Source organism: Myotis lucifugus, unplaced genomic scaffold (genome assembly GCF_000147115.1).
Source record: "Myotis lucifugus unplaced genomic scaffold, Myoluc2.0 scaffold_11, whole genome shotgun sequence".
Lineage (NCBI taxonomy): Eukaryota > Metazoa > Chordata > Mammalia > Chiroptera > Vespertilionidae > Myotis > Myotis lucifugus.
Window position 1 is genome coordinate 15,843,408 of NW_005871059.1, and position 25,146 is coordinate 15,868,553.

At 37.4% G+C, this 25,146-nt stretch overlaps 1 protein-coding gene across 13 annotated transcripts in view; it reads left to right on the forward strand.

Annotated features, from left to right (window-relative positions):
- Positions 1–25,146, forward strand: part of EPB41L2 (erythrocyte membrane protein band 4.1 like 2) — a 191,330-nt gene that overhangs the window by 859 nt on the left and 165,325 nt on the right. The gene's annotated exons all lie outside the window — the stretch shown is intronic.

The window sequence follows — 25,146 nt, forward strand, 5'->3', positions numbered from 1 at the left end:
GCACGTTTTGAAGCGCCGGTCCTTCCCGTTCACACATGCAGGGCCCTCTTTCCACGGGTGGCGTGTTTTCCTACCCCGGGGCGGGAGGCGGAGGGCCAGGAGCCTTTTTAGGGGAGCCGCGGGGGAAGGGCGCGGGGGAGAAGGGAACGGAGCGGGCGGAGTCGGGGTTAGCGTCCGAGACCACATCCCCAGCCCGAGGGGCTGTCCCGGCAGCCGCAAGGGACGTCTGCGGACGGGCGGGACGGACGGACGTCCGTCATTATGCTTCCCAAGATCGCTCATCTCCTCTGAGGTCGGGGTTGTTGGTGTGTGTGTGTGTGTGTGTGTGTGTGTGTGTGTGAGAACTTAGAAGAACTCTGGCCTGGAGTCTGTTATTTTTGGGACGCCTTAAATGGAATCCCCCTTCCCCACAACCGCTGCCCTGTCTTTAAGGGCCCTGGGAGGGTGGGGACCTAGAAGAGCTGAGGATGTATTTTCCCTTTTCGGAACCACATCTTTTCCTCAGTTTCTTGAACCTCTTGCATCTGAAATGGCATGTGCGTGCCAGGTGTCTTGTTCTTCTTGTTAGTTATTTAAGCTTTTTTTCTTTTCTTTTTCCCTTTATTTTCTTCCTTTTTCGTCATTCCCTCTTGATTTTTCCTCTTGTTGTTGTTCTTCTTTCACCGGAATCCCTTACTTCTATGTATCTATAATACTGTATTGAGAATTAGCATTTTAGTCGGTGTCCTTGCATTTACCACTTGGGGGAAACTGAGGCAGTTTTTTGGCCGCAGGAGCTTGAACTGGTTCAGCCCTATTTGGCTCATGGCTGTGGGAAATCACTGGATTGGCATTGCAGCCACTGATGGAGTTGCATTGCAATGCAATCTTGAATTGTGATAAGGGTGAACCCCATACATTCACCAGACTGACACAACTTTTAAAGGGCTTGGCTGTGTCACCTGTCAGCTTGAGTGATCAGGCCTATAATGTAATTTAAGAACTACCATCAAACTTCAGATATCTACTCCTGGAGGTTATTAGAGAACGGTACAAGTGGAGGTGGCTTGGAACAATGGCACGGATTTAAGGCTCATTTAATCCTATGCAATCTTCCTCACTTCTTGGGCAGAATTCCCACCGAAGTCAGTAGTGGTCTTGTGTGCAGGAGGACTGCTGAGAACAAGAGGCTGCTCATGTAGAGTAACGGGAAGGGACAGTTTCTCTCCCTTTTAAAACATCCCTCTGTAAGAAAGACCTAGTCATAACAGTTCTTTAATCTTTTACCCGTAGTTGAAGTAGTTAGAGCACTGTGCAGAGAACTTGCAGAGAAAAGATGTGGCTGAGTTGAGTCCCCAAACTCAAATCCTTGATATCTAAATTGGATAGGGATTGCTTAAAATGATTAAAAGCCATAAAAAAAATCATTTAACAAAGTTAGAATTTTATTTCAGTAAAATTATACCTAACTTGTATAAAAAAATTTAAACTGTTATGGAATATTTTCAACTATGTTTGTGTATTAAACTGGGTATGTACACAACTGGGTATGTATATTAAAATCTGAAATTGAATTCCAAGTAGAAAGAAGCACATTCTCAGATTTAGGGAACAAATCTGAAGAGAGGCACACCCAAAAAATAACTGTGTAAGCATAAGACAAGGAAATTCAGATAGGTCTTCCTGTGTTTGGAGAGTTAGTACAGTTTTTAAATTTAGTGACTATTTGGGCCCAGCATTAGATTTGTGAGCGTTTGGAGGTTTTCAGGTTAACTTTGTGCTGATCTGAGTTGGTGAACTTGTTAGGTCCTTTGCTTCTTAACGTAACATTCTTGTGGTTTACCCTTTCCAAATTGCCAGTTCTAAAGAATTGAATTTAGAAAACCGAACCAGTCACCAGATTTTAAAAATAGATTTTTAAAAATCATAACCATGTCCATGTGTACTACTCAACCACTTGCTTTCAACTAAAAATACTTGCAAAGATGACAAAGCAGTCCTCAACCAAAATATTTATTGGTAAAATTACTCTGTAATTAGTAATATTGTATAGTTATGTTTAAAATCAGGTTTTGCTCTGAATCACCACTCTCATATTACTGTGGTAGAGAATTACAAAGGTTCTAACTTTGCCATTTTATTTACGAATGTGGGGTTTATATTTTATATAGCAGAATGCTAAATAGTTTTTGAAGATTTGACTTTCTGTTTTCATAGTTAAGTATGGGCCTTTTTCTTTGTGGGTTTTTTTTTGAAATGAAGTAGTTTAAAAGCTGTGTGTGGACTTTTTGAAAAGTATGAGTTGCTAGTATTTTTATAAAGCACTAAAATAGTTTATAGGGATCAATACTGTTGAGAGTCAAATTTTGCATTTCTAAAATCTGTATTGTTTACTTGGAGAAAACAAAGGAAATGTGCCCCCACCCTCACCCCCTTTATTTAGAAACCTTTTCAGTGGCCTTGTTTGCTTTTTCAGATTCAGAATGACTGTACCTAACCATTGGGTACACTTACAGATTTAAAAGCCTCAAGTAAATGTTTGTGCTGGCTCCAGTAGTCAGCAAATAGTAGCCAAACCCTAATGTACTGCCCTTTTATAGAATCTTGGAATCTCAGGGCCAGGGTTGGACCTTTAGAAGTCAGCAAATCCATTTTCAGCCCTTGACCCTCAACACACAAGCATTTCCAGGCTCTTTGGAAGGCCTGAGTTAATAGAAGATTTGTAGATGATTCCTCCACAGATTCCAGACAGAGCATCCTCTGGGATTGCTATGTTTTGGCACAAACCAGCAACTTGATATTCAAAAGATTTTTATCATTTCTCTGACTGGGCAGTGCCTCAGATTAAAATCTAAAATAGAGTCAATGCCTGGTGTCATTAACTACTGGGGAATGGCCTCCAAATATAAATAGTATAGTTATTTAGAAGTTGCAGGTAAAGCAAAGAGCAAATTAAAAAATTACCTTGAATATCAGCTAGAAATAACTGATAGTGATAACCAATGATTTTTTAAGTTTTTTCCCCCCCTATAAAGTGTTTGTCTGTGTATTTTGTATAAGAGAGGGAATATTATGAGAGCAGGAATGTATATTCCCTCTCTCATACACTTAAAAATATATATTTGTTATGTGAAGCATTGTTTACAGTTAATAAATTTGATGAATCAACCCATTGAATCTTCATATAATATATTGGAGGTGCTATTTTTTTGTTTAATCCTCACTTGATATTTTTTCCATTGATTTTTTGAAGAGTGGAAGGGAGGGAGGGGGAAGAGAGAGAGAGAGAGAGAGAGAGAGAGAGAGAGAGAGGCAGAGAGAGAGGCAGAGAGAGAGAGAGAGAGAGAGAGAGACTAACATTGTTGTGAGAGACACACATCGATTAGTTGCCTCCTGCACACGCCCCAAACTGGGCCTGGGCTGGGATGGGGATTGGGCCTGCAACCCAGGTACATGCCCTTGACCAGGAATCAAACCCCGACCCTTTGGTCCTCAGGCCTATGTTTTAACCACGGAGCCAAATTGGCCAGGACTGGAGGTGCTTTTAGTGAAGATTCTTTGAAAGTTGGAATTGACTTTGTAGAACCTAGTGCTGTTACAGATAGAAATGTCATATAGATAATATTTCATATAGGGAATTTGCTGTTCCTTCTATTGACTGTTTCCCTCTGTTTTGTGGTTGACTTGTTTCCCTTTGGCTTATGGGTTTCTTAGATGTATGTTTTTCATGTCTAGAAAGGTAGATAATCTATATACTATTTCCCTAAATACCTAATGTTTGGGATGGTATTTATTTTTAATGAGAATTTCAGTGAAGTTATCAAAATTCTTATTTTTATTTTTTATTTTTTTATTTTTATTTTTATTTTTTTAAAATATTTTATTGATTTTTTACAGAGAGGAAGGGAGAGGGATAGAAAGCCAGAAACATCGATGAGAGAGAAACATCGATCAGCTGCCTCCCGCACACCCCCCACTGGGGATGTGCCCGCAACCAAGGTACATGCCCTTGACCGGAATCGAACCCGGGACCCCTGAGTCCGCAGGCCGACGCTCTATCCATTGAGCCAAACCGGTTCTGGCCAAAATTCTTATTTTTAAAGTAATGTCTCTTACATTTAGATCTGATGTGGCCTATGAGTGCGTTCACATTGCTTCTGGTTTTTATTTTTCTTCAAAAATTGAAATTGGGCTAATTTCATATTCTCAGTTACTTTTAAAATGTAAATGTTTTTATTTCACAGATACGGCTTTCCCCAATGATCTTTATAGTAATACTAGTGGCTTGGTGCACGGATTCGTGCACATTGAAAGGAAATTAATTAGAAGAAATATTTTAATATCGCTATTCACTCTTTCTCTATAATAGAAGTGTCAACCAAATTCACAATCAACAATGACAGATCAAAACACATGCATGTAATTGGCACCAGCAAGAGCTTAATATGTATTGTGCATGCGCAAGTCAACTTAGCCTTTTATATATATATAGACTAGAGGCCCGGTGCACAAAAATTTGTGCACTCGGGGGGGAAGGGGGGGTCCCTCAGCCCGGCCTCTGCCCTCTCGCAGTCTGGGACCCCTCGGGAGATAACGACCTGCTGGCTTAGGCCTGCTCCTGGGTGGCAGAGGGCAGGCCCAATCCCTAGGTGCAGCCCCTGGTCGGGCTCAGAGCAGGGCCGATTGGGGAGTTGGGGCGCCGCCCCATCATGCACAGAGCAGGGCGGATTAGGAGGTTGCGATGCCACCCTCAGTCACGCTCAGGGTAGGGCCGATTGGGGGGTTGGGGCACCGCCCCCTGTCACACTCAAGGCAGGGTCGATGGGGAAGTTGCAGCGCCACCCCCTGTCACGCACAGAGCAGGGCCCATCAGGGGGTTGGGCGCTGCCCCCTGTCATGCACAGAGCAGGGCCCATCAGGGGGTTGGGGAGCTCCCCCCCTGTCATGCACAGAGCAGGGCCCATCAGGGGGTTGGGGAGCTCCCCCCTGTCACTCACAGAGTAGGGCCGATAGGGGAGTTAGGGCACCGCCCCCCTGTCACACACAGAGCAGGGAGGATCAGGGGGTTGGGGCGCCGCCCTCTATAACCCGCAGAGCAGGGCCGATCAGGGGGTTGGGGCGCCGCCACTGTCACACTCAGGGCAGAGCCGATGGGGAGGTTATGGCTCTACCCTGTCACACACAGAGCAGGGCCTGTGGGGGGGGGGGGGTTGGGGCGCCGCACCCTGTCACAGAGCAGGGCCAATCAGGGGGTTGGGACGCCGCACCCTGTCACACACACAGTCGCAGGGCGATCAGGGGGTTTGGGCGCTGCCCCCTGTCACGCTGATCCGGTGCCAGGAGGCCTCTCGGCTCCGCTGATCCCGGTGCTGGGAGGCATATTACCCTTTTACTATATAGGATAGAGGCCTAGGGGCCGGCTGGTTTGCCCTGAAGGGTGTCCTGGATCAGGGTGGGGGTCCCCACTGGGGTGCCTGGCCAGCCTGGATGAGGGGATGATGGCTGTTTGCAGTTGGTCACACACCCTTCAGGGTGGGGGTCCCCACTGGGGTGCCTGGCCAGTCTGGGTGAGGGGCTGAGGGCTGCTTTCAGGCTGGCGGTTGTTGACTGAAGCTCCCAACCTCTCCTTTTTTTCCCTCTTTTTTTTATTTTATTCTGGGCCAGCTTTAGCTCTGGCTCTAGCTCTGAGGCTTCCGCTGCTGGTTTGTTTGCGTTCTATAATCGAAACAATGTATAACTCCAGCTCTGAGATCCCTGGGTTTTGTTTAGCTTCTATATTTGTTACAAAGTTTCAAACTGCCAGCTCAGAGGCCGGCAGCGCAGGCGGGGAACGTTGGAGTCTTCCTTCACTGCAGCAAGCAAGCCTCATGTTCGCTTCCAGCTGCCTGGCTGCCGGCCGCCGTCTTGGCTGACAGTTAATTTGCATATACTCACTGATCAGCCAATGAAAAGGGTAGCGGTCGTACGCTAATTACCACGTTTCTCTTTTATTAGTGTAGATGGAATAAATTTAAGGAATGAGAATTGTCTTCTTATTTGCTCTGAGAAGTTTCTTAATTAAGGTTTTCCTTTTGTCCAAGTTGACATTTTGTATATGTAACTAAATTCGGTGTCATGGGTTCCAAAGTGATTTTATCACTGTTCATCTGTAGAACCTTATTGTCTAGGTCAGTTAGGGAAGTTCATTTTATCTAAACTAAATCTTTTATGCTGTAATTGAAAATCCATTTTTCTCTTGCTTTGCTCTTTTTATGGCCTCGTTTTCAACCTCCATGAAAGAATTTTCAATACATAAAAGACTTGTGTTACCCGATAATTGCCTTTTGCCAAGATAATTGTGCTTTTAAAATTTTCTCATGTAAGTCTGATTACCCAGCTTTCTAATCATCTTTTCCAAGCCCTGAATTCAGGTTTTTAGACCTCCTGATGAGCTTCAGAGCTGGACTCATCACCATGATAACAACAGTGCTGTGTATAATCTCATTTTTGAGTTTCCTGTGTTCTACCAGTATACATGCTTGAAGATACTAAATTAAAATGTAGTTTTCACTCTGCCATAATTGGTAGGTTCTCTATCTTTTTGTCCAGTCTACTTGTATATTCATCTACCTAGAGCAGCAATTTTAAATCTTTTTCATCTCATGGCACACATAAACTAATTACTAAAATTCTGTGGCACACCAAAAAATACGTTATATTTTTTGCCAATCTGACAAATAATAGTCATAATTTTGATTCATTCAAATCGGACAGCTATTGTGTTGGCTGTTGTCAGTTTTTTATTTGACAATCTAAGGGTAAAGAGGTTAATTAGTGTTCCTGATTTAATAGTCAGGTATTGTAAGTCTTAAAAATTCTTACAACACACTGGTTTAAAATTACTGAGCTAGAGAACCAAAAGGGAGTGTAGAGATCATTTAGTTCAGGCTCAATCTGAGGTGGGAAGTGAGGTTTGTGGGAAAGGAGTTGCCCAGGGTGGGAGTCATGGGTTCACGAACTTCCTGAGACTAATTGGTGTGTGTGTGTGTGTGTGTGTGTGTGAGAGAGAGAGAGAGAGAGAGAGAGAGAGAGAGAGAGAGAGAGAGAGAGAGAGAGAGAGAGGAATTTTGGCGAGCAGTTTTTGAAAGGGTGAGAGAGAGAGAGAGAGAAATTTTGGCGAGCAGTTTTTGAAAGGGTGAGAGAGAGAGAGAGAGAGAGAGAGAAATTTTGGCGAGCAGTTTTTGAAAGGGTGAGAGAGAGAGAGAGAGAGAGAGAGAAATTTTGGCGAGCAGTTTTTGAAAAGGTTTTGGGAAACAGAAAAGATTGAAAACTGCCGACCTAGTTCAGTTCTTATTTTTGATTTTAAAGAAATTAAAATCTTAAGAGCTTTTATTTTTTTATTTTTCTTAATGTTACTCTATTGTACTTTCATCACTGATTCCTCCCCGACCCCTACCCCACACTTACTTCCATTTAATTGAATTAATTGTCTTTTTTTTAAATTCAATTATCAATGTTCAACTGAATTCTGATGGCATCTTGGCCTCTTACATTCCTACCTATGAATTTAACAAATGGACTTTTATTTTCTCACAAATTTCTTTAATGGAAATGTCAATTAGAAGAGACCAGTCTACACTATTTGGTGCTGGTTAGACTGGCATTTAAGTCAGTAACCTTGGGTAAATTATTTCTCAAAGCCTCAGTTTTCTTATCTTTAATATGGGGTTGACAATCATAACCTCATAGAATAATATGAGGATTAAATGAGCCAGTGTTTATAAAATGCTAGTCCTTATAAAATGCTTTACATGATGCCTGGCATCTGTGAAAATTGTTAGGTTAAGAAAAGATCTAGTGGGTCAATTGTGAATATGTGGTTAGCATTTTATTTTGCAGTGTGAGGAATATTTATCTATGTGGAAGTACATTCTTTGATATGAAACTAATTTCCTATGGTGATCACAAGTTAAAACCACTTTTTAACAATTTTAGTATAGTATCTCTAGAATTTTTGAACTTTTAGAAAACTTTGTCCTAACAGATTGTTACCACTTTTGGTAGTATGTAGTATACATATGTATGGCAAAGCTGTTTGGATCTAGTTTCAATAACACAGGGTGTTCATAAAATTTCCCAGGGCCAAGAGACCACAGAAAGGCTGACAACTTCAGTATTATAAGGGAATTTATATACAAAGTGTGTCTTGGGCTACAGCAGCACAACATGGCTATACTCAGCTGCATGGCAGGTGCTAAAGAATTAATATAGAATAGGGCAGGATGGATGGGGTACTAGTGCATGAAAACGCCTTACATGCTTGCTCTAAGCAGGACAATGACCTGTTCCAGGATCAAGCATGCAGTAGGCTGTAGGTGGTAACATCATGGAACAGTCTGTCCTCCATACAGCCATAATGTAGTATTTTTGTTATGTTGTCAGAGGTATCAGATTCTGAGTGTAAAATATATATGCTATATTAGTATAACTCTCTCTAACTTCAGTAAGCTTGCTGAAAGAAAGCTGTGAATGGAATTATTAGTGTTTAAATCTCTGCAAGTAGCATTAAAATGTGACCTTTATAGACTCAGTACATATTTTTGTACGTGAAATAGATCTGTAGATGTTATTTTCCTTTGACATAGTGTTTTTTTTGTCTAATACTTCTTTTTTCTTTATTTTTCCCCCGTCACCATTTATCCCCCTATTCCCTCTTTCACCCCCAACCCATGCTGTTTTGATTACTAGTATGATTTCTCCAACTATGTTCTTTTCTCAAGATTGCTGTTGTTATTCGGGGTCTTTTGTGGTTCCATATAAATATTTGGAGTATTTGTTCTGGTTCTGTGAAATATGCCATTGGTATCTTGATAGGATTGCATTGAATGTATAGATTGCTTTGGGTAGTATGGGCATTTTAATGATGTTAATTCTTCCTATGCATGAACACGCTATATGTGCTTCCACTTATTTGTATCTTCTTCAATTTCTTTCTTCAGTGTCTTATAATTTCCTGAGTACAGGTCTTTTACATCCTTAGTTAAATGTATTCCGAGGTATTTTATTTATTTTTGAAGCAATTGTGAATGGGATTGTTTTATTAGTTTCTGTTCTGACAGTTCATTATTGGTGTATAAAAATGCAACTGATTCCTGGATATTTATTTTGTATCCTGCTACTTTACTGAATTCATTTATCAGTTCTAGTAGTTTTTGGGTGGAATTTTTAGGATTCTGTATATATAGTATCATGTCATCTGCAAATAATGACAGTTTTACTTCTTCCTTTTCAATTTGAATGCCTTTTATTTCTTCTTATCTTATTGCTGTGGCTAGGATTTCCAGTACTATGTTGAATAAGAGTGGTGAAATCAGCCATTCTTGTCTTATCCCCCATCTTAAGGCAAATACTTGTAGTTTTTGCCCATTTAGCATGATGTTGGCTGTGGTTTTGTCATATATGGCCTTTATTACATTGAGATATATTCCCTGTATTACTACTTGGCTGAGAGTTTTTATCATAAATGCATGCTGGATTTTATCAAATGCCTTTTCTGCATCTATTGATATGATCATATGGGGTTTTTCCTTCATTTTATGTGGTATATCATGTTTATTGTTTTGTGGATATTGTACCAACCTTGCAACCTTGAATAAATCCAACTTGATCATGGTGTACAATCTTTTTAATGTATTGCTGGATTTGGTTTGCTAATAGTTTGTTGAGGATTTTAGAATCTATGTTCATCAGGGATATTGGCATATAATTTTCTTTCTTCATTGTATCTTTATCTGGTTTTGGAAAGAGGATAGTTCCGTGTATTTAGTTATAACTGGTCTCCTGTTTTAAGCTCTATCTGTCACCTCAGCCCTCAATGGTATTGTTTCTGGTAGGTCCCCACCAAAACAGGAATTCAGGGTTTGGCTTCCTCTGGTCTGGTAAATTTGTTATTCTGTACATCTGTTTTCCATCTTCTAAAATTCTGTTGATGTATCTTAGCTGCTGGACTATCCCCTCGTGTGTGTGCGTGCGTGTGTGTGTGCGTGCGTGTGTGTTTTATTTTTATTAATTTTCTTACTGTCATTTTAGTGTGGTTTTGGGAACAGAAATTAACTCATGTTCAGTCCACTGATTTTAGGGTTTTAAGTTGATAAAAATAAAATTGCCAAGTTACTGTGGTACTCACAATTTGGTAAGGACTACAACTTTAATATAAATGGTCCCTTTTCGTCTTGCCAGATGCTGAGTTGAACTTTTGTTATATGTACATATAGAGAGAAAAGTCAGACAATTTAGTCAACGTCTAGAGTGAATGGGAGTGAATGAATGATGATATGTCATTGAACAAGAAGATACTTCCTAGGAAGAGATCAGCAAATGTATTATATTATTTCCTATAATATTTCAAGGATTACTTCAGTACAGATGCTTATAAGTTATATAATATATACTTGAACTAGATTTAGAAATAAACAACAAAAACAAATTTGGTGAATGTGTATCAGAAATGGCCACCTTATTTTAGAGTTTACTGTATATCTTACTTTATCTTCAGATGACACATGGTTTGCATGCATAAAGTTATATATTCTTTGAATATTGAATATAGAGGAAACTTGGAAGACAGGTGGGTTTTGTTAAATACTTTTATGGTGAAAAATTTCATTACTAGGGCATAAATAGGGAATTAGCCTAAAGTGAAGATACATACTTTAGGGATTTTTGTGTATGGGGTTTAGGGAAAGTGAGACAAAAATGGAGATCTGAATAAGGAAGGTAGAGGTTGTGAGGTCTTAGGAAGTTCCAGGAAGATCCAAAGGCTCATGCATATATGTGGTTAGTGTTTGTTAAGTTACCTAGTGGGTTTTAGTGGTTTCTAAATTCAAATACTTTATTCATTAATGTAGAAGGTGTTGTAGGCAATAGATCAGGACAGTATTTCCTTAAAAGTGTGGTGGTATGTTAAAATGATTTGAGATGGTACACGATGAATCTTTTCCTTACAGTGGTTAAATATATATGCCAGTGTGCATCAGAAAAATATGCAAATACTTCAAAACTACAATTTAATTGATATCACTTAGCATAAGGCTAAAGTAGGTATTTTTTAAGTGACTTGATTTAAAGATCAGAATAAAATAAATAATAATATAGTGGCTGTTTAGATTTGGCAAACATTATCAAGTAAGTTTGTGAATAACTAAAGTTTGAGAAACATTGGGTAGTTTCAAAATATAATTTCCTTAGTCAAGGTGCTTTGTACATGCCTTCTTTATCCTATTAGAAAACAGCCTGAAACTATATGGTGAGTGTGGCATAGACTTCTAAGCCTTTTCTTTCCTTTTTAAAAATTGTTTTACTTTATACGTTCTTTTCTCTTCTCAAAATCAATTCTTAGAACATTTTCTCGTTTGATTCTTAAAAAAATTTCATACCATAGGTCTGACCGATGAGAAAAGTGAGTCAGGAAGAGGTTAAACATACCCAAAGTCATTTGGCAATTTAGTAATGGAGCTTCAGGCACAGCTCAGGTCTGCTTGTTGTCTAGAGTTATTCTTTCTACACTGTTCTCTCTTGCTGTTAATGGAGTTGCCAATTGAATTTTTCTTGGAGAACTCAAGAAGCCTGCCAAGTTTTGAGGCTAGAGGGCTGTCCTGTGGCTTTCATATATTTGTATCTTGAGCCCAAAAGGTAGACAGAGCTAGGTCTTCCAAAAATAGTTCAATAAATGTGTCAGTATTTTGAAATACTATTGAAAAAAGAAGGAAGCAGATGACCTATGGGATTATTGGAAAGTGATACCAAAGGCTTTCACAAGTATTTGAAAAGCAAATGTGGCAATGGTCATATGCAGGATTATGGCACATATCTAACCTTTATTTTTGGAGCCCATTTTTATTATGATAATCTTTTACTTTTCCCCAATACGCTGTTTAATTAATTGCCTGTGATCGTGGTTTTTAAAAAAAGCTGTTAAGTGAACACCTTCCTTAGAAAATTACCTTTAATCCACTTCTCTTAAGGAGAAAAAGGAAAGCTCTTTAAAAAAATGAATAAAAATTGTGCATGAGAAAGGTTAAAGTGTTGAGTAATGAATTGGGTCTGTCCACTAACAAAAGAATTAAGAGTTTATTCATAAGTTTGTAACCAGAGCTGTTTCTGGATCTTGGCCATTAAAATCAACATCAGTAAAGCTTGGATCTTAATTTCCTAATGCCAAGATTGTCTGTTTTAAATTATGCACATAAGGGAATGTGAATACATTCGTGTCGTGTCCCCCCCTCTCCCCCCGTATTACTCCCTCAAACAGAAAAATAAAAGTATATTGGAGATATTCTGAACTTCAGCAAATTTGGCAGTGCTGGGCTGTAGATGTGGGCAGCATATGTAGTGCAGATGTGCCTTCAACTTTCCTTCTAATTGAGGCCAGTTCACTTTCATACCCAATGATGCAAGCTTAAACCCAACGAGTTGAGGGTGAATTCTAGACATTCTATAGATCTGTGTGTTACTTGCTCTGTGAAGCACACAGGATAGCAGTGAAGGATACTGTGGCTCTTTTTTAAGTACTTTTTATTATTAGATTTTTAAAGTACTTTTTATTATTAGATTTTTTTAAAAGCCATGTTTTTACTGTCTGGGCTGGGAAGGAGCCTGCAACCAAGGTACTTGCCCTTGACTGGAATCGAACCTGGGACCCTTCAGTCCGCATGCCGAGGCTCTATCCACTGAGCCAAACCAGCCAGGGCTCAGAGTGATTTCTTAAAAGAAAGTATACCATTGTCAGTTACAGAATAGTGTTTTTCTTTTTTAAACTTTGTATTTTGGAAAATTTAAAATATACTCAGAAGTAGAGAGAATAGTAATATAATAAAACCCATGTACCCTCACCCAGCTTTAACCGTTACCAGCACATGGCTAGTCTTATTTCATTTATATTTCCCTTTCACTACCTGATAATCCCTACCCCCATTATTTTGAAACAAATTCTAGACATTACATAATTTTATTTGTATATAAGTAAGATATCTCTATCCCTTCTTTTAAAAAAATATATTTTTATTGATTTCAGAGAAGAAGGGAGAAGGGGAGAGAGATAGAAATATCAATGTTGAGAGAGAATCATTGATCTGCTGCCTCCTGCATGTCCCCCACTGGGAATCGAGCCCACAACCCCGGGCATGTGGCCTGGCCAGGAATTGAACCGTGACCTCTTGGTTCATAGGTCGACGCTCAGCCATTGAGCCACACTGGCCGGGCTTCATTCCCTCTTTTTGGCATGTACTTTCTGGTCTCCAAAAGAAAGCTCGTTCATTACTGCTTTTAGAATCAAAGTTAGTTCATTTATGACATATTCAGTTCTCATGGTTTTTTTGCAATTAATTATATGAATATTATTGTGATCAATGAAAGCATTTTCCCCTAAATGTAATATTATGGATATAGGAAATGCTTCAGCCAATGCTAAAAAAACCTCTAACAATTTCTAAACCAAATCTGAACTGATATTTAAATTTTGTTGTATTGTTAATGTTTTATAAAATTTCATAAAATTTCCCCTCTTGACTCCTGCCTATGCTTATACTAGATTTTAATGTTTTTATATTTAAATTTTTTTTCTTTTCTTTCTTCCTCCCTACATCTCTCTCCCGCTCTTCCTCCCTGTCATTTTTTCTTCCTCCGTTCCTCTCCTTTCCTTTCATTTTTCTTTTGCTTAGCATAGTTTAGTGGCAATATGTTGGAACTGAACCAAATAAAGCTTTTTTTTTTTTTCAGCTCACTGGATTTTAATGTGACTACCCAGTTGTTATAAAATCATACCAGGGTCTGTCTGGCAGTGTAGAAGGGAAGGTATATGCCTCAAACATTGGCCATATACTAATTTAGAAATATGTAAAACGTGGGCATTATAGATGAAGCTGACTATAGCTTAATAGTTACAGTGCTTTTGCTATATTTTATAGTTTAATTTATACTTTTATTAAAATGTAGTGTATACTTTCTTTGTAAAATACATTACATATTGAATTAGAAAATAATAGGTAACATTTCTTGAATACTTAATGTGTGTCAGATACTGTTCTATGAGCACTTTTACAAATATTTATTAAATTAATCCTACAATAACCATGAGTGGTAAGTACTGTTATTCTAGGTTTGCCTGACAAGAAAGATTCAATAACTTGCTCTGAGTCAATTAGCTAATTAATGAGTAGGCATTTGAACCCAGGCCTTCTGGTTCCAGAGCTTACAGTCATAACTGCTGGCCTATATTATCCCTAAGAATATGTAAATTCTTTCTTCACACCCTGTTCCTACTTGCATTCTCTTCCCCAGAGGTAACTATTTTGAACCAGAACCAATACTACACTATTGTATTGGGGTATAATTTGATCACCGTGGGGGTGGTTTTCAGTCAGAAACTTGAAAGTAGTTAGTAAGATTCTACTCATGTTCCTTTACTGGTTTGGTTAAAAAGAAGAAAGGGGTGAGAGTGGAAGCATGTAGAAAGTAAGGTGCTAACTGCTGATGTCTGTCTTCCTTCTCCCTAAACGGTTTTTTAAAGTGGAATGTTGAGGCCGGCTGGAATGTTGACAGGTCACCAAGGAGTTGCTGAAGCCAGTGGTTCTAAGCACCACTGAATGATCAACATTTTTGTCTTCGGTTGAGTATCTTGAAGTGCCAGATGTATTGTTAAACTTTGGTCATCATTGGTATGTCCTGTAAAGTATACTGTTGTGGGACTTTGTCCTGAGTCTGTAGGGACTGGAATCTTAACAAACCAGCTACCTGATACTGTCCCTCTCAACCCTTTTTTTTTTCTGAGAGGAATAGAGGGTAGAAAATTGTCTAGCTCCAAGTCCCAGTTGCAGTTCAGCAATTACTAAGTGTGACAGTTGAGTAAATTGTGTTACTTCTTGTGTCTGTTTCCTCTTAAGTGATTCAGCTGCCCCAAACTAAGTCCTAATCCATGTAGGATGTTGTGTGTGCCTCTTCTATTTGTCTTTGTGGAGAAAGTCATTTAAAGTGCCCTTCCTTAGGGGAAAAACACACGTAGGATTTTGGCAAAACATTTGATAAAACTTTCATGGTATCTTTATAGCAACTTTGGGAAAAATCTTTTGTGGTGGGAAGTCTGTGGTGGTGTTTGTTACTGAAATTTTAATCTTGGTTTTCTCTTATCCAAAATATTTTTGCCAGTGATTTTTATGACGAAGACAAGGACTGCTGATCAGATTTACAGATTCATGGAAGTTTGTAGAGAAACTTAATAAGCTGCATATAGATTATCTTGTTAGATATAAAATTGGTTGAAATTAATAAGATGAAATTTGTTGGAAATAAAAATTTAAAAAAGGAAATAAAGTTGATTGAAAGAGTTCTAAAACACTGCAGTCTTGGCCTTCTATTCAATGGGAAGTTTTATTAAAAAGTAGTGGATGCCTATTTATTCCTAAGTATAAGACACATTGACTTCTGGTCTCAACTTCACTAAAATGTCTCTTTTTCATGTAATATTAGGTCCTGTTGTCAAATTATCAAATATATTTTTCCAGGTATTATTTTTGACCAACCATACGGTCTTTGAAGTTCTCTCAATATATTTAGAGCTCTTTATTCTACGTCTCCTGTGTTTCACATATTTCTTTTCCTCTGGCTATCCTTCCAGTTTTTCCTGTTTCCCAGGGTTCTTAGCCCTGACTAATTTTGTATCACTCAAGATTTCACCTACCATCATTATCCATTAACACAAATCTCTCTCAAGGCTAAGTCTTTTTCCTGAGGTCTGCATCCTTATGTAATTTAGAAGAATCACTACCAGTATCTCAAAGAAAGTTTTTAAATGACTATGTGAAGTATCTTATGCAGAATGTGGACTGTAATTGATTATTCTGGTTTGACTTGGAATATTTTTTCATTTTTAGGTATTGCATTTTAAGAGGTGTGTAGTGTGAACTAATATTTTTGTTCAATAAAAATGAGTGGAAGCTTAGACAAACTGAAACCATGTCCCTGAAAGGGTGCCTGGGTTGTTGAGGTTAGGAGGAACTGAAGTACGGGAGGAACTAGCTATTGAAATAACGGAAAGAGTAAGATTTGCTGGAGTAGGCAATTCTTTGAACAGTGACTTTGACCTTCTTTTTCTTTTGACAAAACTACTGTAGTAGATTTAATATCTTGAACCTTTATTCAGTATAGAAGTCTGTGTATATGTGTGTGTGTGTGTGTGTGTATGAATAACAGAAACAAGTTTGATTAATTAGTTCTTAGCCATACCATATGCAGTGTGCTCTAAGACAGTGGTTCTCAACCTTCCTAATGCCGCGACCCTTTAATACAGTTCCTCATGTTGTGGTGACCCCCAATTTCATGGTTACAAATTGAACATAATTAAAGCATAGTGATTAATCACAAAAACAATATGTAATTATATATGTGTTTTCCAATGGTCTTAGGCGACCCCTGTGAAAGGGTCATTCGACCCCCAAAGGGGTCGCGGCCCACAGGTTGAGAACCGCTGCTCTAAGATTTTTTCTATTTAATAATAATAATAATAATGATGATGATGATGATGATGATGATAGAAAGTGCCAGTCAATAATTTGATTTCACAACTCACCAATGGACTGTAATCTGTGTTTGAAAACCCCCTTTTTTTGCTGATCAAACTAAGAGATTTGGAGAAGTGAAGTTTCCTATCTGGAATAAGAAGAACTTTTTAAGAGTTAGAGAAAGTAGAGAGTGGAAAGGGCTGTCCTGGGAGGGAGGAAGTTTCCCAGGGTTTGAAGGACTGATGCCAAAGGCTGATAATCACCTGCTGGAAGGTGGGAGGAAGATTCATGGGGGTGGATTAGGGGGAGGATGGAGCTTTGTGATCACCTACACGTCTTCCAAGATTTTATAATTTTCATTTTAATTATAGTTTTCATTTTAATTTTGTGACTTGCTGCAATTTTAAGGTGAGTAAAGTTATTTAAGTGAAAATATTAATTCTGAATTCTACTTGTTGAAGTAAAAAATATCTCACTGGCCCTGGTCAGTTGGTTGGAGTGTCTTCCTGTACACCAGAGGTGGTGGGCTCAATTCCTGATCAGGCCACACACCCAGGTTGCAGGTTCGATCCCTGGTTGGAAGAGTGTAGGAGGCAACCGATCTCTCTCTCTCTCTCTCTCTCTCTCTCTCTCACCTCTCTCTTCTCTCTCTTCTCTCTCTCTCTCTGTCTTCCTCTTCCTTTTCCTCTCTCTAAAATCAATAAAAAAGTCTCATTGTTCTTTAGCAGATGTGATTTTTAATTTTATTGTGAAATTTTGTTTTTATTTTATAAGTTAACTTTATTATTTCCTTTTTTAATTGAGTTTTTAGAGAGAGAGGAAAGGAGAGGGCGAGATAACAATCGATGGTTGCCTCCCTTAAGCACCCTAACTGGGGATTGAACTTGCAACTTTTCGGTGCATAGGACGAAGCTCAACCAACTGAGCCACACTGGCCAGAGCAATTATTTCCTTTTCTTTTTTTAACAAAAAAATTTATTTGGAATGTTTCAATTTTTTTTTCTGTTAATCATCACTGGAGGATATTGCTTCCATTGCTTTTTTAGAGAGAGTGGAAAGGAGGGAGGGAGGGAAGGATAGACAGAGAGAGAGGGAGAGAGAGAGAGAGAGAGAGAGAGAGAGAGAGAGGGAGAGAGAGAAAGAGAGAGAGAAAGAAAGATCAATGTGAGAGAAATACATTGACTGGTTGCTTCCTGCACACACTCCAACCAGGGGTGGGGAGGGAACCCTCAAACCAGGTACATGCCCTTGACTGGGAATCGAACTTGAAACCCTTTGGTGTGAGGACCGATGCTCTGACCAGCCAGGGCTGAAAAGTTAAAAAACAAAACAAAAACTTAATAGTAAATTGAGTGGTATAATGACCATTCCCCTCCTTGCGCTCCCATCACCCACTTTAACACTTATCAACTCATGACTAACCTTATTTTATGTATATCCCTATTCACTTCACTCCCAATGCTATTATTTTGAAGCAAATCTCATACATCATTTTATCTATGTATATTTGGAGATATCTATCTATATCTATATCATCTATATCTATATCTATATCTATATCTATCTATATATATATCTTTAAAAGAAAAAACACAAAATACCATTATTGCACTTAAAAAAGTTACTGGTAAATCCTTAATATCAAATATTTACTCTGTTCAACTTTCCAGTTGCCTTTGTTTTCTTTCATACTTTTTTGTTTGAGTTAGGATTCAAATTAGATCTATATATTGTTTATAGTGATTTTGTATAATTTATAAGTTCTTTCTCTTTTATACAAGGGTGAGCAAAAATAGGTTTACACTTGTAATACAAATACATAATATAATAATAAATAATAATACAAGAATGAACTCTTGTTTCACGTACTCAGAACTGTAAACCTATTTTTCCCCACCTTGTATTTCCTTGTAATCAATTATTTTGGAGAACCTAGAGTGCTTGTCCTACATCAGTGATGGCGAACCTATGACACGCGTGTCAGAGGTGACATGCGAACTCATTTTTTTGGTTGATTTTTCTTTGTTAAATGGCATTTTAATATATAAAATAAATATCAAAAATATAAGTCTTTGTTTTACTATGGTTGCAAATATCAAAAAATTTCTATATGTGACTCGGCACCAGAGTTAAGTTAGGGTTTTTCAAAAATGCTGACACGCCGAGCTCAAAACGTTCGCCATCACTGTCCTACATCATCCCTATTATTTTTATTTTTCTGATTTCATCTCTGTGGTATAGTTTAGCCTGTTTCTCTGTCCTGTGAATTGGTAGTTACTATAGAGGTTTTAAAAATCAGCTTCAAGTTCACTTTTTAAAATATCTTTTTGCCATGAGTATTTCATTGGTTCTGTTCTTTCTTAAAATCACTCAAAAAGTAATACCAAAGCAATTGTAAAGGCGATTGGATTTCTTAGTTCTTCATTTTCTGAAATTATCCTAAATCAAATTCACTATAGAAACAGCTGGAACCACTTAGAAATCTGGGAAGATAATAATCCTGTGCAAATACCACATCCAAATACAAATTACACAAGAGTTTCTAGTTAAGTTAGTTGCCAAAATAGAAAGGAAGAAAGCAGATGCCATGGTAATTTCTGTAGACCTCAAGCCCGTTTTTCAGTTAAAGTGTGACATTTCATAGTAAGATCAGTCTTGATTTTTCTAAAACAATATGGAAACAGTTTAATTTTGCTAGTTAAATTTCCCACCCAATAAGCAAGTATTGTTAGTGACTAAGTTACTTCTCCCTTCGTCCTTGGCAGTTGGAAGTAAAAGGATAAAAGTGGGAAGAGGGCAAGTCAGAAAGCAAATAACATATGTGGGAAATCACATGAATGTGTTCTGCAGTGATCCTTTTGAAGGATATTTTTATTCCTCCTTTTTATTGTGGAAAATTTAAAATGTACAAATAAATAGAGAAAAATCGTATAATGAACATTCGTATTCTCACCACCTAGTTTTTCCCTCCTCATGTTTAGTATACTTTTAAAATGTTGAGTATGGACTCGCATTGCTATTCATCAGAATCTTCTCTTTTTTTCATTTGTTGTGAGGTTTGAAGCACAGTCCTTACACCAGGGGTGGGCAACCCCTCGCACGCGTGCCAAACATGGCTCGCCAGTAACTTTTGCTGGCACGCGAAACCCTCTCTTATAATCTTCCATTTACAATTGTGAATCTTTGTTCTCAGTGATGAATTTTGTTAAGTCTCGTAATAGGAGTAGCCTGGCGGATGAAAGTAGTAGCTCGTGCATATCTCTGAAGGTCACGAAATATAAACCTGATGTAAAATCTCTGTCATCAGTGATGCAGCAGCAAAAGTCCCACTGATAATATCAAACGGAGTCATAAAGTTTTCAGTCGGACTATCAGTGTACATGTATACATTAAAAAATAAATGTATTTTTCATCATATACTGTGTTTTTGTCGCTCGAATGAATTTTATTATTTCTTCAAGGTTCTTCACATACCTTAAGAGATATCAATTAGGCGTAACATGTTCTCAAAAAATTAGGGTTGGCACGCAGGAGAATTTTAAGTCAGAGATTTTGCTGGTTTTGGCATGCACTCACAAAAAGGTTGCCCACCCCTGCCTTACACCATTTTTCTTTCTTTTGTCAGTGTTGGTAAATTTTTTGCTAGGTTTTATATTATTTTATTTTGGTTGGTGTTCATTAGGTAGCATGTGAAGAACATTCTGTGATTAGGTGAAGATGCTCTGATTTAGGTTTCATTGCCTGCATTCTTCATCTTTTTTTTGAAAACTTTAAGATGGAAGCATATACACACATAAAGAGATGGGATAGAACAATGAATTTCCACGTACCAGTCCTCTAGCTAATTACTGACATGGTCAATTTTATGTCATCTGTGTACCCCCAAGTCCCTGTTTCCCGATCCTGTTCCATGCTGGATTGTTTTAAAGCAAATCCCAGGTATTATATCAATCACTTCATCCATAAATACTTTTTTATATGTCTGTGATGGGTAAGCATTTAAAACAAAACCAAACCACAATTCCAAGGTCACATCTAAAAATTTTTGTATTTCCTTAGTAGCACATACTCAGTTATAGAGTCCATTCTCAGAGGAAATGAGAAGGTGTTTGCATCCTAACCTTTGCTTTGTATTTCAACATAATGTAGCTAAACATTCCACTTGGAGAAGGTGACCCTTGTAATGCTGGATCAATAAGCTGCTGCCTTGCTTCCTGCAGACAGCTTTATTTCCTCTGATTTGAGTAAACAGATGAGGTTTCATCAAGAGTTAACTGAATTTGTGAAGACTGGTTTTGTACATCATAATACTTGTGTCATGTTTCCAAACTCTGGGAAGACACTGTCTGACATTTTCAAAAGCATGTTTTATATAATGAGTTTTCTTTGTCCATTTAATGTGAATAATGGTCCATCCCATAAGCAATAATAGTTCTATTCAGCTTAGTAGGTTTTCTTTTCCAAAATAAATGTGGCTCAGTTTTATCATTATGCTCCCGTAGTGACTATCATGACTCTTTTGTTAAGTTTTAAATTTGAATTGCCAGTTTTTTAATTCTTTGAATACTTACTGAATGGTGGGCAGAAGTACAAATAATACAGCTGCATACCATACTAATAAAAGCAAAATGTTGTGCCTTGAAAACCACTTCTTCTCTAAGAATAGAAAGAAGTATTATGGAATTCTGTACTTATTCATCAGCGAGTTAAATTTTGTAGTAAATAAAAGAGATTATACTGTATTTTAGTTAGAGAATTCCTTTTCAGTGTTAGACATAGTTGGTCTGTAAAATAACCTTTTGAGATCATTTTTATATCTATAAGAAGACATTTACATTTTTTGTACAAAAGCCATCACTTAAAATATATGTGAAATTGCTTTAATTGCAGAGTATATATGAATATTGTCATATCTAACAAATAAAGTTCATTCTGTAAATTTTCAAATGGTGACAGCAACTGGAAGAATGATTCATTTCTTTTCCATTTGTGATATTGATGAACTGTGAATTAGTGCAATTGAAATCTGTCCTGGATTTATCATATAAGACTGTTTGGTGTCTTTTGTATGAGAAATACTAGTATATGTATTTAGAGAGTTGGTTGTTTTCCCTGTCACTATAACATGGAATTTGAAGCATCTTAAAGGGAATATATGAGATAAAGTTGCTTCAGTAAAAACAAATAGAGGTCAGTAAATTAGAAATTTAAAAAAAAATTACAATGAAATCTACCCTCTGCAACCTCCTACTTCTGAATAATATGTAAGCTATTACCTATTATGTTTTGTTTTTTAGACAAATATTTTTAAGTAATGTAATGTTTGGTAAAGCCATTACTCTTCTCTGAAGTGTCTGTTGGAAATTATTAAAGATTTTTTCCATGAACATGATCCTTAAATATTTTGATCTTTTGAACTATACATATGAATATCATTTTTGAAAAAAATAAATAATGATAATTAATAGTTGAGCCTGATATTTTTTTCAGTTTTTCAAAAAATGATAAGCATTTGTATGCTTAAGAGCCAATTCTTTTTAACCCTCCCTGTGGAAGTGAATCATACTGTCCAAGGCATAGCTTATATGTCAGCTATTTTGTTGTGGCAGCATTCGTGCTGCTATTGTGATAATAATTAACAGTGACATTGCTTATCTTTGAGTGCTTACTTAGCAATGGTCACTGTGCTAATAAACACGTTGCTAATTTCATTAGTACCTCACAATCATGACATGGTAGGTATTGTTATCCATGTTATAGAAATAAGGAAATAGGTGTAGAGAGGAAAAGTCTTAAAATGTCAAGACTTAGGTTTGAACTCAGTTGGGTCTGATCCCAGAGCAAAGCTCATCTGAACTGTTTGTAGTCTTTTAAGTGTAAACATCTTTAGTTTTTTCCACTGGATTGTAAGGCTCTTGATAACAGTGAACAGGTCACGAATGTCTTTGTATCTCCTACAGTATCTGTCATAGAAGAGCTCAGTAAATATTTATTGATTTCAGTTGGACAGGTGGGAACTTGGTGACCACGTTTTAAAGGTCATAGCATTGGTATACAGTGGGGAAGCCAAAGGTGACAAGTGAAGCTTTTCTCAAATTTAGTCACTAGACCTAGGAAGGGGATACAAGTATGGGGTTGATTGATGTGGAATGATGTGGGCAGGAGAGTTCCATCAACTTTCCCTGTTTAGTGGCTGTACTGGCATATTATGCATTTATTTACCTGTGAGAGTTTGCAAGAGAATCTCAGTTGCACATTGTCTTTTGGCTTTGTTCATTGTTGTGTTGGGTGTTACCATCTCAAGTTGTCCTGAGTCTACAACTGAACCAGAGTGTTAGCAAATACTTTTGCATATAAGATTGGCCTTTTTTAACCAAGAGAGATTTTGAGTACCTTTCTCAAAATAGGAGCTTGAACTGTCTTCTTAACCGAAAACTTCCAAACTGGTGGGATGCTTGAGCTCTGCAAAAGTACATTTTGATTATAAATGTGGGTTAGGTGAATGCTTGTCCTTTTGAAGTCAGCAGTTAGATATGAAAAATCTTTTGTCCCTTCTGCCTGTTAGCAAAGCGAAACCCTTAAGCTGTTTAGGCATATTGGTTTTCCATTTTTCTAGGATTTGAGTTTAGTTGTTTTTGTTCTTTTGTAATAACCCCCATAAGGTATTGTGCCAGCTTAATTCTTTAGTGATCAGGAGTATGAGAATGAGGCCTCCCCATTGAAGAGAGGTAGATTTAAGACTTATAGTGTGATCTTTGAAGTATAAATACATTTCAGAACTTTCAAATAACCTTATTTGAAGTGAATGCTATCTATGTCTTCAGAGAGAGGATAAGTAAAATGTTCAAGCTCAACTGAGTGTAGAAAGAGCATTAGTTTAGGAGACAAAAGATCTGAATGGTTTTAGTTCTTATTTTATCATTAATCCATCCAGTCATATAACCTTGGAAAGTAATTCTGAGCTTCATTTTTTTAATTTCTTGCTTTTAATGAATTGGATTCTATTATCTCCAGTTAATTAAATAAATATAATTCTACTTAAAATTTAGCATGTATTCTCTCAACCACTTATTGGCAAAAAAACTATTGAATTGATTACCTCTGTGTTTGATTATATTTGAGCCTTTTCTGTGGCTTTTTTTTTTTTTTGGTCTCTAGCTGTTATGTAAGTAGCTTTCTCTTTTATGCCTTCTTTAATATTTGCATATTTTCTCATTCTTACCTGTTTCCTTACTTTTCTACCCATTGGTTTAAACAGATGTTTAGGTAAATCTGTTCTTTATACTTAAACCAATAGTTCAATCAGATTGCCTTTTAAGAAGTACATACTAGGTATTTAGCACTGTGCTACATTTTAACATTCCCTGCTATTCTCTATAACCTTGTGAATCTGTAAGAACCTTTGGCACCTCTAGGTGGAGGATGTCATTTAATTTATTAGCAGCTGTTGCTGTTGACATGTACTTATATTTGACTACAAGTGCATTTTACAAGATGAGTCTGCTGAAGTCATTATATACATGATGCAGATTAAGAAAATTATTTATTACTAAAGTAAGTGCTTGAGAAATTGCTTATTTAGAAATGCAGTGAATTTAAAAGAAACTATTTGAGGATCTAAGATATGCAGGGGAAGCTGCATATTTTACTTTGATTTTATTACCATACAAAGGAAAGCTTATACAAAAATGACTTATCCCTAAGTTTCTGCTTTCTGAAGCTGTAACAAGCTGTTACCCTGTTAAGTTCTAGCTATTTAGTCAGAAATAATTTCAGTAAAAGCTTGTTGGTATAGTTTTGGCAAGTTATGGAGCACCTGCTTCAATAGTTGCTTTTGAATACTTTCAAACCAAGGGTCTGAGAGGCAGTGGTGAGAGCAGGAGGTTCAGGCAGCAGGAAAGTGTGTGTACATGTGTTTGTAGATTGCTGCAATGCACATATTATCCTTATTGGGTTGGGGAGGGGGCACTGTATGTAAAAACAAAACAGATCCTCCCCTGAGGATTTCATTGTTGCACAGAGGGCCCAGAATAATCAAATCTTGGTTCAGATTTAGTGTGGCACCAACATCTGTGGCCTATTAAAGATCAACTTTCAGCAGTTTGGTAGCAGTTAAATGTCCCTGGAATGTTTATGTAAGCAGTTGTTCTGTAATTTGACAGGCTTCTCAAATATTCCAAAGTAAATGTATAAAATCAAAGTCATCTTTGACATGGGAATCATATTCAGGACAACATGGAGGAAAATGCACTTTTAATTTCTGGAATTAACCTGGCAGTTTAAAAATAGAGCTTTGATAGCTCTGATCCTTCCTGCATGCTTTAAAATTTTTATTTCCATACAATAAAATTGTAGAATGTAAATTGAGCTTTTGAACAGTGAGTAATGTACTATTTACCCAAAGTGATTCTTTAGATCTGACTAGTGGAATTTACTTAAAACACTTTTTCACAAATGCTCAAGTGAGGAGTAGGGTGATACATTCAGGTTTTTGTAAAATAAACACTAAACTTTAAACTTTTCACTCCTAAGCAAACAGAGAAGGCCTCAGCATTCACTTAATGCTTTCTCCAAGTATAGCCACCAAAGAAGGAAGTAAGTCATAAGGAAATAAACATCTTGTATTTCCTTACCA